General features: G+C 35.9%; 1 long non-coding RNA gene across 1 annotated transcript in view; it reads left to right on the top strand.

Annotated features, from left to right (window-relative positions):
• Positions 1-17,644, top strand: part of LOC103877205 — a 73,784-nt gene that overhangs the window by 54,896 nt on the left and 1,244 nt on the right. Inside the window, exons 3-4 of the long non-coding RNA XR_004178350.1 lie at positions 4,068-4,240; positions 15,724-15,799. This is a non-coding gene — a long non-coding RNA (uncharacterized LOC103877205). The remainder of the gene's footprint in view (positions 1-4,067; positions 4,241-15,723; positions 15,800-17,644) is intronic.

The raw sequence follows: 17,644 nt of genomic DNA, 5'->3' as shown, positions 1-17,644 counted from the left end.
CTTTTCCACAAAAGGCAGCTTCTCAGGGCAATTCTGGTCTGCAGGTCCTCCCTTATTTGAAATTTTATTTTCAGTATGTTTTACATATTAAAGTAAGATTGTTGGTGATAGAGAGATGTGGTTAGAGATTGTGAGATAAGAGATTAGCAAAGGGGGTTGGGGGGTATAGATTGGAGCAAGCAGCTCATATCTTTTCAAATTAGTCTTTTAGTTCTGAGAACAGATCAGTTCAGTTAAATAGCTGTGTCCCATTCCAGGAGCTGACATTGCAGATGAGCTTTCAAACCTAAGCCTCTATTATGATGCAGGCAAACAAATCTTTAATAAGAGGCATTTCTATGGAAACAGAAGACAAAACAAGGGTTAATGGCTAGAGTAGCATATAAGCTAGATTTCCTAGAGTTTCTAAGACATCCTCGGTTGGAGAGGGCCAGCAGTGACAAGCTGATACACTTTACTGGATTGTACTTTGAATCAAAGATGGGTGTTCCAGGGAACTGAGTAGTCTACGCATCAACTGGCACAAAGGTTATTTATATGCAAGTTCCTGTAGTGCTTTCTCCTGAATTGTATATCAATTTCATATCTAGCTTCAGTTTGAAGAGCTCTAAGAAACGAACAGTTTTAATTTCTTGTGATTTCAAGTCAGAAAAGTTGGAAATGTTAGTCTGGAGAGTAACAGCTGGATATTGGAGTAAATGTAACATTCAGAATTAGTCCCAATAATAAAAAATAAACTAACAAAAACCCCTCAAAAATAATGGATGGGGCTAGAATCTAATAACAAGTGCACTATACATTTTTTTCTTGAAATATATATATATATATTATTTTTATCTCTCTCTCTCTCTCTCCTACACTATTTTTACCAAAGATGGATCATGGTAAGACTAATCTATTTGCAAAATAAATTGCCTTTGGCCTGATTATTTACATAAATTTGGCAAGAATAGTGATTTATCACATATGCTCTTTTCAAGTTGGCTTTGCTGAAGTATTTTACAAAAAAAATTTAGATTAGGCCAGGCACAGTGGTCCAAGCCTGTAATTCTAGCACTTTGGAAGGCCAGAGCAGGAGAAGGCCTGGGCCTAGGAGTCAATGACCAGCCTGGAAACATAATGAGACTCCACCTCTATTTATGTAAAAAGGAAAAATTAGACTGGACTTTTAAAAAGCCTCTCAAGACTAGGAAGCCAAAACAAAAATTTGTCTTGTCCTCAGGCTGTGTCTGTAATATCTGTCAAATTGGGTAAATATCCCTCTTCTCAAAATCCTCAAAATAACCTGAAGTTCCTGGGCTTGTCAGAAATTGACATTCTTTACTTAGCGCAAGGTCAGGAACCCTGTAAGGGAGCCATGTAGATAAGATACTGGGCCAGTATTTTTTCCAAGTTTATGGACTTCTAAGTCAACCTCCACTTCTCAAAGAAGCCTCATCATATCTGAAAATACGACATTCCAATCAAAGTCTTGGTAAAAAACCAGTGTCTCCAATTGTGTCCTGTTACAAAAGAAAAGAGATTGTTATTTAATGTATGCAAATAATTATATTGCCTTTAAAAATTCTTGAAAAGTTTTCAAGACTTTTTGATTCCCTAGGGATCAGTTAAAGAGAAAGGCAAATGTTTCAGTTTTGCTCACGAAAGTATATTTTGCCCAATTACTGCAATCTATAGAGAGCTTAAAGGGAAAACAAAGAGTTTTCTTAACCTTGGAAAACAAAACATAAAAAGAATCAGCAATGTTTCAAACAAAAATGTCATAAAAATTGTTTTCAATCCTCTGTTCTTTCAGTTCTGTATAATTCATTTTTGTTTTGGTGGTTGTTAGGTTAGCAATTTTATGAGTCCATTCTTTTTGTCATTCACGTTTTTGAAATTCTTATTTAATCAAATTGTGTGATCTTAACCTTGTAAGAAACCTGTATTTAAGAGTACATATAGTCTTTCTCATGAGCATCTTTAAAGACAGAGTACTTTAGGATTTGCAAAAAGCTTTTAGAAAAAAACCAGCATCATCATAAAACTGTGGACAATAAGACAAAATGGTCATGGTTAAAAATGCAATTGACTATGAAATTTGATTATTTTCTCTGGCCTACAACATTTTAACAAAATAACCATAATTATGATTGATTACATGTACCAAGATAAATCAAATTTTTAGGAATCTTGTACAATTTTGAACATATACTAGTGATATATTTGTACAAATATAGCTCAAAGGTTCAGCATCATTTCTTATTTGATAATGCTTCCCATAGGACTTTAACATATACAAAATAAGCCTAATATCTCCCTTTTGGATTTTCAGGGATGCGTCTGGAGTACCTAAAATTTAGTTTTAGGTCCCCCAAAATTTAGAGTTGTGAATTTGGAAAGCTTGTTAAATATCAAAGGTTTAAAACATTTGACCAAAATAAGATTACAGATTACTGTAAAATAATATTCATTTTAAGCAAAATGATAATGAAAAGATTTCAAAAAGAGAAAACCTTTACTCTTTGAAATAGAGGAGACTCAGGTTCAAAATAATCAAAAGATCTAATAAAGACAGCATGAGGGCCAGGTACGGTGGTGCACGCCTGTAACCCCAGCACTGTGGGGGGCCGAGGCGGGCAGATCACGAGGTCAAGAGATCGAGGCCATCCTAGCCAACATGGTGAAACCCCGTCTCTACTAAAAATACAAAAAATTAGCTGGGCGTGGTGGCACATGCCTGTAGTCCCAGCTACTCGGGAGGCTGAGGAGGAGAATCACTTGAACCTGGGAGGCAAAGTTTGCAGTGAGCTGAGATCGCACCACTGCACTGCAGCCTAGTGACAGAGCGAAACTCCACCTCAAAAAAAAAAAAGACAGCGTGAGGCACATAGAATTTGTCTCTCTCTCTCTCCCCTCTTTTTTTTCCCCTGCATTTTACTCAAAAGGTGAACAAAAATTTTTTTCTTACAATCTCTTATTAATACTACACAAAAATATTGTTTGAAAGAGAAGATCAATTATTAAAGTCACATGAACTTGAAAAGCATTTGGGCTAGTTATTTAATTTATGACCACCTGCATATTTATAAGTCAATTTGGTGCCATTTGGACAACATACAAACACATGTATAGACATATACATACATGTACACACAACATGCAACACACATATGTATACATATATGTATCCAAAAGTCAAAGACATCAGGGAGTTTAATGCAAAAGAGAGAAGAACTTTAGACCTAAGAGGAACCCATTCATGACTCTTGGGGATCTTTGAGGAAAAGAGGGGATTCCAAAAGAGGGGGTCAGTGATGTCTTAACTGTATTCCTCCAGGGGTCTCAGGGTCACTACAAGTCCCTGCTAGACCCCTTCATGTGGTATCAAAGGTGACAAAAGGGAGAAGGGGCAAAAGCGGGAGGAAATGGGAGAACAAGGCTTAGAGGAGTCCATTTGGGAAGGTCTAAACTTTTCAAAACAGCAATGAAATTTTTGTTAGCAGGAATTTGAGGGAAAAGAAGTCTAGTCAACTAAATGGTTCCCATGGGAGAAATAGCAGAGAACAGAGAAGGATATCTGCTGTTAACCAAACTGACTTTTGACAACAGAACTCTTAAAACAAAACAACAGCAAAAAAAATACTTTTCTGAATATATTGGCAGCAAAACCTTTTGTCCCGTGCGCATCTGGCCTTTCACTGGAGCACAGAGAACTGCGGCTGCAGTGGAAATGCAGTGCCTCCCCCAGCCTCTGCTTTCTAGGAGGAGCCCACCTTGCTCACTCACTGGTTTGGTTCCTAGAAGCAGGGTGTGTGTCTTTCTGGCCCAGGGAAGTGATTTTATTCTCTCAATCTAAGCCAAGGTTTTAAATCAAAGGTATACCTCAAGAAATGAATCAAAACCAAAACAAGTATGTACACATGAGACTAAAACCAACATGTCATTTATGGCTTTAATCAAAGTCTACAAAGAGGGAGCAAAAGCTGCAACCCTCCCAAGACCCATTCCACTGCCATCGACAGGTCAGAGAAAGGAAATGTTTTGCTACTACCTGCAACTGAGGTACAACTCATATTTCTGTCCAGCCCTATTCTCCAGGGTCTTGACTTCTCGGCTTACCATGTGCACATAAAGGCTGATCATTCCTGTGCCCCATAGATGGAAGATTATAAGAGACAAGAAGAAAGAAAATCAAGAACTGTTCATGGGGGTAGAACAGATTACAAATGCGTTCTCAACAAAACCAAGAATTATACAAGTAAGTAAAACAATGCACATTCATTCTTATAAGTGTTTCTTTCCTGAGCCAAAGGAATATATGGAAGCATTTCTTTAAGATGTTTACATTTCAAAGACATGGTAACGTGTACAGCTACAGGGCCACAGTTCTCTGACTAGAAATCAAATGTGGTCCAACAGTGATAGCTCTGAATTCTAACACTAGACTACAGAGTGCAGAGTCTCTGCAGCAAATCTCACAGATGATCGAAAGTAGGCAGTTTGAGCTTACAAAAGATTTTAATTTTGTTTCAAATACAATGTATGCTTTAGTTTAAAAGTCTTTCCAAGGGTGTTTCTAAGCCTATATTCTGTTTGTATCTTTTCATAGGTACCAATAAGACAGTTCTTTAAGACGAGAAGTCTCTAAAAAGGTTTTTAATATATTCGATTTATTTTAAAAGCAATTCCAACCAATACAAGAACGAATTTACATATTTTATTTTAATTCAAATTTAGAAAGAACAAAAAGACAAAAAAGATGCTTACCGCCTTCACTCAAGTGGGCTCTATAGGGATAGGTATTGGAAAACTGACCTGGTAGAGAAATTCTTACTTTTTTTGGAAAGCTGTTTATCCGTTGTCCTAAGATCACCTTCATAGGCTCCACGATGAACAGAATGATTTGTTATCCTGCTCACAGAGCCAAAACTCTAGGGAGTCAATATTTTCCCCCAAAGGCTTGATAATTTCAGTTTATAAAAAACTGCTAATAGATTAATAAGAGAAAAGGGCACACACATTTATTAATCTGCCTAGGAACACAGGAATGAGACAAAATATGAAAATTCAAAGAAGGGGCTGGAGGGTTGACATTTAAATATCCGCTTCATTGGGGAGAGGGGAGATGGAGGGGTGTATAGGAGTAAATGCTTTTCAGTGGGGGCAAATGAGGCCAAAGAAAAATGTCATGGGACCATGTTTCTTGAGGCTGTAAGGGAGGTAGCATCAGAGGTTATGGGAAAATGAAGGAGGAAAGCATGTCAAGCAAAAACTGACTTGTTTGCAGATGAGACTATCTCAGGGCATCTTGGAGCTGCCTCAGGAAGGACAGATGGTAGCCTGTGGTTGCATCAATTTTTTCCTAGATCTGGGCCGTGGCAGTGTTGGGGGTTCTCTGAGAAAGCCTGGCTGTTTATTCCATCAGTGTAGATTTTTCTCTTCGGGCGCAACATTTCTCCACAAAAGGCAGTTTTTTTAGGGCAATTCCTGTCTGCATGCCCTCTGAATAGCCATCTTGACATATGTCAAAGGAGTATGCTTTAGAGTAAAATATTTTCAGTTTCCTTTAGTAGTTAAGTTTATGTCCACTTCCTTTACCACCTTCAAAGACAGAGCCACACCTCTCTACCGGCAGCTATTCTGTACCTTTCCCATTCTTCACCCTTAACTAGAAATCACTGGTAGAGACTTGGTGATTTTATGTACAGTTTCCTCAGTGACTACTCTGTAATTCACTTTTGGCATAAAACATCAATCCACTCAGCAGTACTTACTAGTCTTGCACACCAACACACACACACACACCACTTTATACATACTTTAATTCTCTCTTATAAGTGATTGTCTCATTTTCTTGCAGAGGAGGAAAAAAATAAATTTTCTTTTAGCCTTGTAAGTTTTTAGTTCTGACCCCTAAATAAAGGACAGATTAACACATGTTAACAGAAAAAAACAAACTCTGAAATATATTTTAATGAGGTTTATTCTGAGTCAATGTGAGTGACCATGGCCCAGGGAATAGTCTCAGGAAGTCCTGAGAAAGTGTGCCTGAGGTGGTTGGGTTATGAGTTGGTTTTATACATTTTAGGGAGACCGGAATTGTGGGTAAAATCATTAACCAATGCATGGAAGGTATACATTGATTCTGCGCAAAAAAGGTGGGACATCTCAAAGGGTCATGGGAGGAGTTATAGGTCATAGGTGGATTCTGAGGTTTTTGGATTGGCAATTGGTTGAAAAAGCTCTAAAGACTTGAAGTCAGTAGAAAGAAATATGTGACTTAAGGTAAGGGGGGGCGGGTCATGAAGGTCAATGTTCTTATTAAGTAGATGAAGCCTCTTCATGGGTGGCAATCTTCAGAGCAAATAGATGGTAAATGTTTCTTTTCAGATCTTAAAAGGTGTCAGACTCGATCTCTCTTAGATCTGGGAAAGGTCTGGAAAGGGAAGCCACGGCTGCCTTTATGGAGAGTCTCTACTGATACGAATTTCCCTCAAAAAAGATGGTTTTGCAGGGCTATTTCAAAATATGTCAAAGGAAAGTATTTTGGGGTACAGTATTTTGATTTCCCTCAGGATTTGCTATCTGCAGTGTGATGCTATTTTAGAGTCAGTTTGAAATTTGGCATCTTATTGCTATAAGCCATCTGTGTGGTCAGTCTCATGATTTCTATTTTAATGTTGATGCTGGTCACTTGTGTCTAAACTCCAAAAGGGAGGAAGTATAATGAGTTGTGTCCAACCTCCCTTCCCAATATCATTCTAAATTTAGTTTTTCAGATTACTCTGGGGTCCCTTTGGCCCACAGCATATCCATTCAGTTGTCTGGGGGACTTGGGATTTTATTTTTGGTATATACAAGAGAAAAATAAACGTATATATATTAACAAGTATATTGCATATGCATATATGCAGAGAAGTGGCATAGAACTATCACTGATATATCATCTTCAAATAAAACAACAACAAAGACAGTGTTAAGGAGGCAAGTTATGACAAAAAGGCAGGGAAAAGGGATAAACTAGAGGGTTCTTTGTCTCTCTCTTTTTTTTTTTTCGAGATGGAATCTCATTGTGTCACCCAGGCTGGAGTGCAATGGCGCCATCTCGGCTCACTGAAACCTCTGCCTTCCTGGTTCAAGGGATTCTCCTACCCCAGCCTCCCAAGAAGCTGGGACTATAGGCACTTGCCACCACACCCAGCTAATTTTTGTATTTTTAGTAGAGATGGGGTTTCACCATATTGGCCAGGCTAGACTTGAACTCCTGACCTCAAGTGATCTGCCTACCTCAGCCTCCCAAAGTGCAGGGATTGCAGGTGTGAGCCACCATGCCTAGCCTTTTTCTGTTTCTTTTGCCTATTAAACCTCTGCTCCTAAACCCACTTCTTGTGTAGGTGTCCTCAGTTCCCTTGGCATGAGAAGATGAACCCAGAGTGTTTAAGCCAGACAATGACATCTCTTCATTTGACTTTCTGATTTTGCAGATTATTATGTGTATAACTATTAGGCTCCAGTAACAGCAAGTACTTACAAGAATGGAGAAATCTTACTAAAGATACTTTACAATTTAAAATTACAGTGGAGAATTCCAAATGAAAAACACTGCACTTTAGGATGTTTATGTAAAAGTGAGGGCTCCTAAGTTAGGCTCACCAAGGGACATTTATTGATGTGCAGAATCTTTGTAAACAATTATCATCCTGAAGTGTTGTGTCTTCAAGGAGGTTCATGGAAAGGTTGGAAAAGACCCTGACAAGGACTCTTGAATATGGGTTTCTGATAAACTCTAGAATTATATCATTTGGGCTGGGTACGAATTCCCAGAACTCCAATAAATAAACTGACTGGTTTATAAACGTGGTAATCCACAAAGGACGAACATTAATTAAAATATCAAGGAAACACTTTGGCAGATTTTCATGCTAAGTCATCCAGTACTGAACTTGTTAAGATATGCAATTCAAATGAACTCCATGATCCAAATCAAATTACCTATGATAACTCATCTAATAAACAGTGTTATGGACCTGAATTGGAGAAATGAAATTGTTATTTAAGAGGATATAAATTGAATGTTAAGTGTGGACTCATGGAAAGCCTGAGCAGTAACTTGGATTTTCCTGTGTCCTTAAAGCTTTCATTATTAGAAGCTCTGTATTTCATGACTCATCATACAAGAGATGAAATGATCCAAATTATGAAAAAATATTGGTGTACTGACTATTCTTAATTGTTAAAATGGTTTATTATCAATGTTTGATTTGTCAAACCCATAATCCTGGGAATGCAGTCAAAAGTTCAGGTATATTTCTGCTACCTGATGGGCCATTTGAACATTTATAGAGAAATTTCATTCAACTGCCATTTTCAGTGCGTATTTGCTCGTTTTATAGAAGCTTCCTCATGCAAGAAGTCCAATGCTGTAACAGTAGCTAAATGATTTTTAGGAAATGTGTTTCTCTCATTGGGCATTTCTGGAGAAATCTCCAACAGTATAAGTACATGTTTTACTGACTAAGTTGTAGAATTGTTAAATAAGTTATTACAGATACAATAGCATTAGGCAAAGCAAACTGAATTGGTTGGATTGCCATGGCTAAATATATTGAAGATTAAAGACAATCAGATCCACTTCTAGTAGAAAACGTAATGACATTGTCACTGGAAGCTCTGTGTCCCTAACAATAGAACCTCATGTATCTTTTACTCCTAAACTCTGATGTGAGTAAATGCTACAAAGCTTTCATGTATTATGCCAAACTGTGTTTCCACCAAGTAAGGGAAGCATTTTATGATCCACTGCCTGAGGACAATTAAACTCTTCACAATCTAGAACCTAGAGAGATTGGGCCTTCTGGAAACAATGTCAGAGAAAGACTTCCCTTGCCACTCACACTGTAGCAAAACTTAAGGACCTCCAACCATGGGCATGTAATCTCATAATTCAGAAAGGCCCCCCCAGACTCTTGGAATTGTATACTCACTGGGGACTTTAAGGTAAAGGAAGTTTCTCTCCAGAAGCAGATGGCATCCTAAAGGTGGACAGCTTGCCCAAGATCATGGATCAAGACTGCTCTGATATCACACAATTCTTACCTCTTTTAATTTTTGTCTTGCTTATGCCTCTATGAGCAATAGAACCGGAAAAGGTGCCTCATGTGCACCTATGGGGTACGCTTTTATTTATGGAGAGTTTTTCAGCCAACCTTATACATTAGTAAACTTACATCCTGGTGGATGGAAGATAAAGGACCAGCATGGACTACGGATCTTAATGCTATTTTTGTTTCTACACAAGTGATCAGAAACAGAATATTGGTCGTCTTCTCTTAACCTACATCATAGGTTAAAGAGATAATTGCTAGATCTTTTCCCTTCTGGATGGACATCATTGTGTTAGATCTCTTTTTCACAGTTTGGAGAAATTTTAAATGAGTCAATAATTGTACATTTACCCCTCATAGCAGGCTCTACAGTATATTCTACTGCAAAGGCTATGGTTGCACAATAGACTTTTAAAAATTCTCTTGCTAAAGTTGTACTAGGTAATATAATTGCTCCAGATTAGCCACTAGCTGAACAGGGAGGAATCTGTGCAGTTGCTGACACTTTTTGCATATGGATGAATACACTGGGTGTTGTAGAGAAGTCAGTTTCATGGAATTAACCAATAGACTGCTTGGTTAAAGAGGGCAGACTCCTTATTTGGCTTATTCTTTTATGGATTTGATTTTGGTGGGTTTGGTTCATGGAGACTCTGGCTAAGCAACATACTCCAAGCCCTTGTTATTATCCTCCTGAAAGCCATAATAGAAGATTTTCTGATGCTTTTTATTCTCTCGAAAGTTTTCCGTGTTTGCATGCAACCATCCTTAGAATATCAAATGATCTTTGACTAGAATGACAAAATCTCAAAGAAATGCACAATCATGAGGACACTGTAACCTATGCATGATATGTTGAGATCTGAAGCCCCAAATGATGGTAACTGAGAGTAGGGCTTATGCCCTAAGTTTTGGTCATACTCTCACATAGGAATTGTTAAACAGAATTATGAGTGGTCAGTGTTTTGGACTGAGCTTCTGCACTAGGTCCCGCCAGACCAGACCAAAATGACATGGAGCCATTTCTGCTAAATGCCACATAGTCAAACTGAAACTTTCAGATAGCAGATAGCAGATAGCTCCCAAAACCAGAGCTGAGACCAAACAAGACTTGCAAATTTCATACTGCAACCAAATAAGACCATTTACGATGGTGGCAGAGTTACATCACTACCTAAAGCTTTTGTGAATATCTCAAAATTGACAGATTGACCAAAAGAAGGAAATTGTTAAATTAAGTTTGACCCATAGATGCCTCTATACATATTTTGAGGTTGGCCTAAATATTTCTCCATACATATTAAACTGTAACTTGATATATAACTGTAACCTACTCTTGTAAAACGGTAACCAAATCACAGCCAACTACAGGTAGCCAACTATTCAAAGCCAGTTCAAATAAAGCACATGCCCCATTGTAACCAATGAGCAGTTTTTTCACCTCATTTCAGTTTTCTGTAGATCACTTTCCTTTTTCTGTCTGTAAGTGTTATCCAACCGTGTGACAGCCCCTGGAGTCACTCTGAACCAATTATCATTTTGAGGGCTGCCCAATTCATGAATCATTTTTTGCTCAATGAAGCACTATAAAATTTAATTATTCTAAAGTTTTTCCTTTAACATTTCTAACAATGAGGCTACTGCATCTTTGTTATTTTTGTTCTAAACATAATTTTAAAAAATAGTTTTTGAGTCATTTTTTTTGGATGATGTTTTCCTAGTCACTTATAATTTTTTCATTTCAGATGGTCTTTCACTTGCTGAATCCCTAGTGTCACGACGCTTCTCTTTTTATCATTCTCCTCTTTCTCTCTCTATTCCCTTTAGACAATAGTGATGCTCACCTACTCTTTCAGTCTCAGTCTTTCTTCATTGTTTTGATCCTCTTTCCACACGTCCCCCTTGCTCAAGCCACTAGACTCTCACCGTGATTGCATTTCCAGCCCCCACACACGCTGTGCCCATGTGCACAGACACTCACTCACATACACAAACCAAACAACTAGAAGAGTTGTTCAAGAGTTCAGCTACCTCTTATTTCTAAACTGTTGCCACTCAAAAATGCATCATCTTTTTCTATGATAGCAAATTAAATCCTCTTCTCTTAACTGTTTTTGATGAATCTGATTTTCATAATATAATCCTCCCTTAATTCAGGTAACACTATTCTTCATAAATAAACTTTAGTAATAAAATAAAATTTGGGTAATTGGGTAACCCCTTTTCTTGCATTGCATTTATTATAGTTAAACTATTCCTTTGTGTTAATGTCAGAACTAAATGGAAGTTAGGGAATAAAACAGAGAATAACTACTAGGAAATTCATTAATTAGAGCCATGTTTATATCTCACTGTTAATTTCATTTGAACTAAATTATTGTAAGTTTAATGTGACTCTTTAAGTTTCTTATTAAGAAATAATATGCCTGAATTTCTGACTGTATGGGAGCACAGAAACCTTGCTCCAGAAGATTTAATAAGTTAACTGAGCAAAGCACTTATGACAATCCCTGACACATTGTAAGGGCTCAACCAGAGCTAGTTCATAAAATAATATATATATTTTTTACTTCATCAGTATTTTCACATTATGAGAGGTAGTCACAGGATTTTATTTAATAAAGAATATGGTTATTTTACAATAATAGAGCAGGAATCTAAGCAATAAATTTGCTGATCGACATTCTCCTGCTCTATCTTATGTTACTTATGATCTTTAATATTACATTGTAATTATCTATACTAGAGTTGACTATGTATTTAAAAATGTCAGTTATTACAGATACATTCCTGTATGTGAAGTTCTATATACAGAGAGAGAATACATAACTCACCCCACAGAAGAATTCTTTATACAGAAAATCTACCTGTGGGTTCCTCTATGTAACAATGTCTGCCAGAGTGGCAGCCAGTCCTTGAAGTCTTTGATAGTGGTTCTTGCATAGATAAGGATCTTGGGCCAGAATGGTAAACAACATACTGCTTTCTTCAAGAAAATCTCATTACTAAACAAATTTCAGATGAGTAAACAGCATGCCCAATGACGGAGCTGATTTACATTCTGGACTTATTGCAACATGAGCCCAGTTAGCAGAAACAAACGCTTCAAGAATTGGTATTGGTCTGCAGAACACACTTTGGAGTAGCATTGCACAAGAATACTTACTAGACTATTTGAAATAAGTCAATTAAAATTTTGCCTCTTAAATAATGTAACCTATGAGTAAATGTGTGCTAGATGTGACAATAAATGTAAGTATGAATTAATTTATCAGAATGGCCACATTGAAACATTATAAATGATCAATGGCCCAAAAACATTTTGTTCCAAATCTCTGACTTTAATTTTCTGTATTGACAAGAAAGGTTAGTTGGTTAATATTAAGAGTTGAGAATGATGAGTAAGTTTTGAAAACTTTCATGAGAAGGCATTTGCTGTTTTATATCCATTAATCTTGATAAGGCAGGTAACTAGAGAGAATTTTTCCAATATTAGTCAAACATGAAATGACAAAGCTGATAGACAGTTAAAGCAAATAGCATTTCTGTTTGTATAATGAGTTTTGGGGGATATTATTAATAACCATTTTACCTTCGTTAATTAGAGGAGCTTTATTTCCTCTGCTGGGTTTCAGAATAGATAATGTGCTTTAAGATTGTCTTTCAATTTAAATATTCATTTGAATGAAATACAGAACATGGAAATTGGAGCATGATTTAACCTAATGGTATCAGTCAATCATAATTAAGGGTAAATAGAAATGAGACCATTTTAACTAATCTATTTATATATATATTTAAAAACATTTACTACCTGCTAGACCATTTCATATATATTATCTTACTTAAAACTCATAATAATGCACAGAATGTAAATAGCTGATACTCAGATTGAAACCAGGTGTGACTGCTTTAGAATTCAGCTTCAAACCATCCTCTTCCCCCGCATTTTCCTAGGCTAGAACAGCAGCTAGTTTCAGTGTCACTACTGACATGAACCAAGGGTCTTTATATTCTACCCTATTCCCGTAGAACTATGTCACTCTGTCCCTTAACACATCCTGTGTTCAGGTTTTTCTATTTCTCTGTATCTTCAAATTACTTACTTACGTTAAATTTGTCTTTGAGTCTATTCTTGAGAAATAAATTCTTACGGAAAGCTTATAGAAGAGGAATCTGGGGTTAAGTAACCCGTCTGAGCTTATATTATCAAGAGAAAACAAGTCAGAATTTCTAACTGTATTAGAACAACAACCCCAACAAAACCTATTAGATTGTATTTACTTTTTATTTTAAACATGTTTTATTATGGAGGAATTTGCTTGGTGAATTATCAGCAAGTGAACACATTCATATAATCTCACTCACGTCGAGAAACAAAATGACTGGGATCCAGCTGTTCCTTCATAAACCCTCGCGATTCTTACCCATTCACAATCTCCAGAAATAACCACTGTCCTGATGTTGAACTCCATAGATTTCTTGCTTCTGGTTTTAAGCCTTTTATAAATTGAATTATGTGCTATATTTCTCTCAGTCCATTCAGGCTGCTATAACAAAATACCGTACATTACGTGGCTAATAAACAGCAGAAATTTATTTCTCACCGTTTTGGAGGCTGGAAGTCCACGATCCAGGCAATTTCAGATACAGGGGATGGTTAGAGATCTCTTTCTAATTTACAGAAAGTGACTTCTTGCTGTGTCCTCACATGGTAGAAGCGGTGAGGCAGCTCTCTCGACCTCTTTTATAAGGGTATTAATTCCTTTCATGAGGGATCTGACCTCATGAGAGAATTACTTTCCCAGAAGGTCTACTTTCTAATACTTTCATCTTCGGGATGAGAATTTCAACACATTAATTTTACAGATACATAAGCATCCAGTCTGTTGCAAAGTTCTTTGCAAATAGCTTACTTTACTCAGTATGTTTGTATAATTTATTTATATTGTTGCATGTGGCAGTAGTTGGTTCATTTTAAATACTGTATAGTGTCCTATTGTAGGAATATACAACCTTTAGTAAATACGTTGTACTGTTGTCAGCTTTTAGCTACTATAAATGTTGTGGCCATGAATATAGTTCTATCTTTGGTGGTGTACATATACACGTGTCTGTTGATTTTATGTTTAGGAGATTATAAAGTAGATGAGTTAAGTTTGCTGAAAAAACAAAGAAAGATGGCACAATTGGGACAGTTCTTAACTCTTCCATTTGCATTTAAATTTTATAATTTTACTGTCAAAAAAAATATCCTGGATGGTATTATAATTAGGATGGTGTGGATCTATAGACTAAACTGGGAAGAACCGATACTTTTATAATATGTAGTTTGCCAATCCATGAACATAGATTATATCGGTATCTTTTAATGTATTTATTAAAGAAGGTTTAAGTTTTATCTTTAGAGATTACATATGGCTTTCATTGGTTTTCTTTCTGGGAATTTAAGGCCTTTTCATGCTGTTGTATATTATATCTTTAAAGATTTTATTTTCTAATTGATTATTTGTGGTTTATTAAAACAGTTACTGTTTCTTTGTTGAACTTGCATCAGCCCTCAAGTTAATTTATGCATTAATTCTAATAGTTTACTTATAAATTATTTTGGATTATTGTATATACAGACTTTTTGTCTACAAAAGAATGACAGTTACATCTTTCCTTGTGTCAGTTCTTTTTCTTGACTTATGGCAATAGCTATAATCACCAGTGCAAAGTAGTGATGATGCTATAAGGGCAGGCGATTTTGTCTTATTTATTATGTTAAAGATTTCAAATGTCACCATCAAGTATATTGTGTGACGTAGGGTGTATACATATATATTACATATACACACACACATATATATACACATCCTTTATCAAATATATATACACATACATACACATATGTGTGTATATATATATCCTTTATCAAATATGTGCACATATGTATGTCCTTTATGAAACTGAGAAATTTCTCTGTATCAAAATTGTTTTTCTGCATTTATTGCAATGATTATATTATTTTCTTCCTTTGTCCTGTTAGTGAATGGTGAATCATTTTTATTGATTTCTAAGCTATACTTGAGGAATACATCTAACTTGATTATAATGTATTATCCTGTTTATATTACAAGATGATATGGTTTGGATTTGTGTTCCTGCCCACATCTCATGTCAAACTTTAATCCCCAGTGTTGAAGGAGGGACCTGGTGGGAGGTGATTGGATCATGGGGGCAGACATCCCCCTTGCTGTTCTCACGATGGTGAGTGAATTCTCACAAGATTTGTTTGTTTAAAAGTGTGTGGCACCTCTCCCTTCTCTCCTTTTCTCCTGCTCCAGCCATGTAAGATGTGCCTGCTTCTCTTTCACTTTACACCATCATTGTAAGTTTCCTGAGGCCTCCCCAGCCATGCTTTCTGTACAGCCTACAGAACCATGAGCCAATCAAACTTCTTTTCTTTATAAATTACCCAGTCTCACGTAGTTCTTTATAGCAATGTGAGAATGAACTTATACAGAAGGCATTTGGGTTGTGTGTGTGTGTGTGTGTGTGTGTGTGTGTGTGTGTATATATAATTTCCGTATATTTATTGGAGAAGTTGGCCTGAATATAGACATTCTTGACATTATTACAATATCCTTTACAGGATTCATACCGAGTTTATGTTGAACTCATAATAATTTGACAAATAAGTCCTCGTGTCTATCGTCTAGGTGAGTTGGGTAAGTCTGGTATGATATCTCCTTAAAGTATTAGATACGATTCATCAATAAAACCATTTGGGTTTATCGTTTTAGGTATAGGAATGTTTAAATTATATATTCAATTTCTTTAACAGATACAGTACCTTCCAGACTTTGATGAATTGTGTTACTTTAAGAATTTGTCTTTTTTATGTAAAATTTTACCAAAAATCAGGAGCATAAAGTGCTTTATAATATCATTTTATTATATTCTAAGGTCTGTAGGTTCTCATAATCAATGTCAGGAGCCAAAAGGAAGATACTCTGTAGAATTTATTTCTGTTATGGGTAACTTTGGATTCTCTCATTGACTCTTAATCAGCTTTACCAGTGGTTTATATTAATTTATTGGACTCTACAAATAATTGATTTTGCTTTTCATAATTATACATGTGTTTTTCTTTTTTCTTTAGTTACATTTTAAACTATGTCATTTCCTTTCTTCTACTGTCTTTAACTTTTACGCACAGTGCTTTTCTGTTTTGTTTTTGCTTTGTTTTGCTAGCTTTCTGAGGTATAAATTAAATTATTGGTGGCCTTTCTTCTTTCCAGTTTTTGCATTTATCAGACATTTATCTACATCCATTTAGCTACATCCATCAAGTTTTGATATCCCATTTTCATTATAATTCGCCTAAAAACATTTTCTAATTTCCAATATAATGTTTTACTTGTGAATTATTTAAAACTTCTGTGATTTATTTTTCAAAACATGGGAATTTTCTTGTCAACTTTTGTTTTTAATATCTTATTAATTTTGTTATTTTCACTGTAGTCAGAGACTTTGTATAATGCAAACCTTTAAAATTTGGTGAAGCTTGCTTTATGGATCAGTATGTGATGAATTTCAGTAAATGTTTCATATTCAGCTAAAAATATGTATTCTCTAGTAGCATGTTAATTAGGTCAAGTTGATTAATGATACACTTTCAAATATTTTATGTAGTTATTGATTTTCTCCCTTCTATTTGTTCTGTTATATACTGAGAGATGTATACTAAAATTTCACACTGTACTTGTGGATTTGTATGTTTGTTTGCATTTTGTGAATACTTGTTGAGTATATTGGAAGGATACAAAATTGGGTGTCTACAAATTTAGAATTTTTTTCTATCTAATGATTTGATTGTTTGATAACTATGACATTTTCTTCTTTTCCTCTGGTAATGCTTTTTGCTTTAGTATTAATGTCCATCAGTGACAGACTGGATTAAGAAAATGTGGCACATATACACCATGGAATACTATGCAGCCATAAAAAAGGATGAGTTTGTGTCCTTTGTAGGGACATGGATGCAGCTGGAAACCATCATTCTTAGCAAACTATCACAAGAACAGAAAACCAAACACCACATGTTCTCACTCATAGGTGGGAACTGAACAATGAGATCACTTGGACTCGGGAAGGGGGACATTACACACTGGGGCCTATCATGGGGAGGGGGAGGGGAGAGGGATTGCATTGGGAGTTATACCTGATGTAAATGACGAGTTGATGGGTGCTGACGAGTTGATGGGTGCAGCACAGCAACATGGCACAAGTATACATATGTAACAAACCTGCACGTTATGCACATGTACCCTAGAACTTAAAGTATAATAATAATAAAAAATAGAAAATAAAAAAACAATTAAATGACATATAAATAGTTACTTTCCCACAATTAAGCAAAAACTATTCATTTAAATATCAATTGTCTTGACTTCTCTCCTACAGAGTCACGAGGTAATAAATTCTATAGAGTAATTAAGTTAAGGAAAAATTTAAAGACACAGCATCTATTCTTTTCCGAAACAGCAAAAAAAAAAAAAAAAAAAAAAAAA

This window comes from Papio anubis, chromosome 14 (assembly GCF_008728515.1).
Source record: "Papio anubis isolate 15944 chromosome 14, Panubis1.0, whole genome shotgun sequence".
Classification (NCBI taxonomy): Eukaryota; Metazoa; Chordata; class Mammalia; order Primates; family Cercopithecidae; genus Papio; species Papio anubis.
The sequence above is the reverse complement of the archived record's forward strand: the minus strand, read 5'-3'. Positions and strand labels throughout refer to the sequence as shown.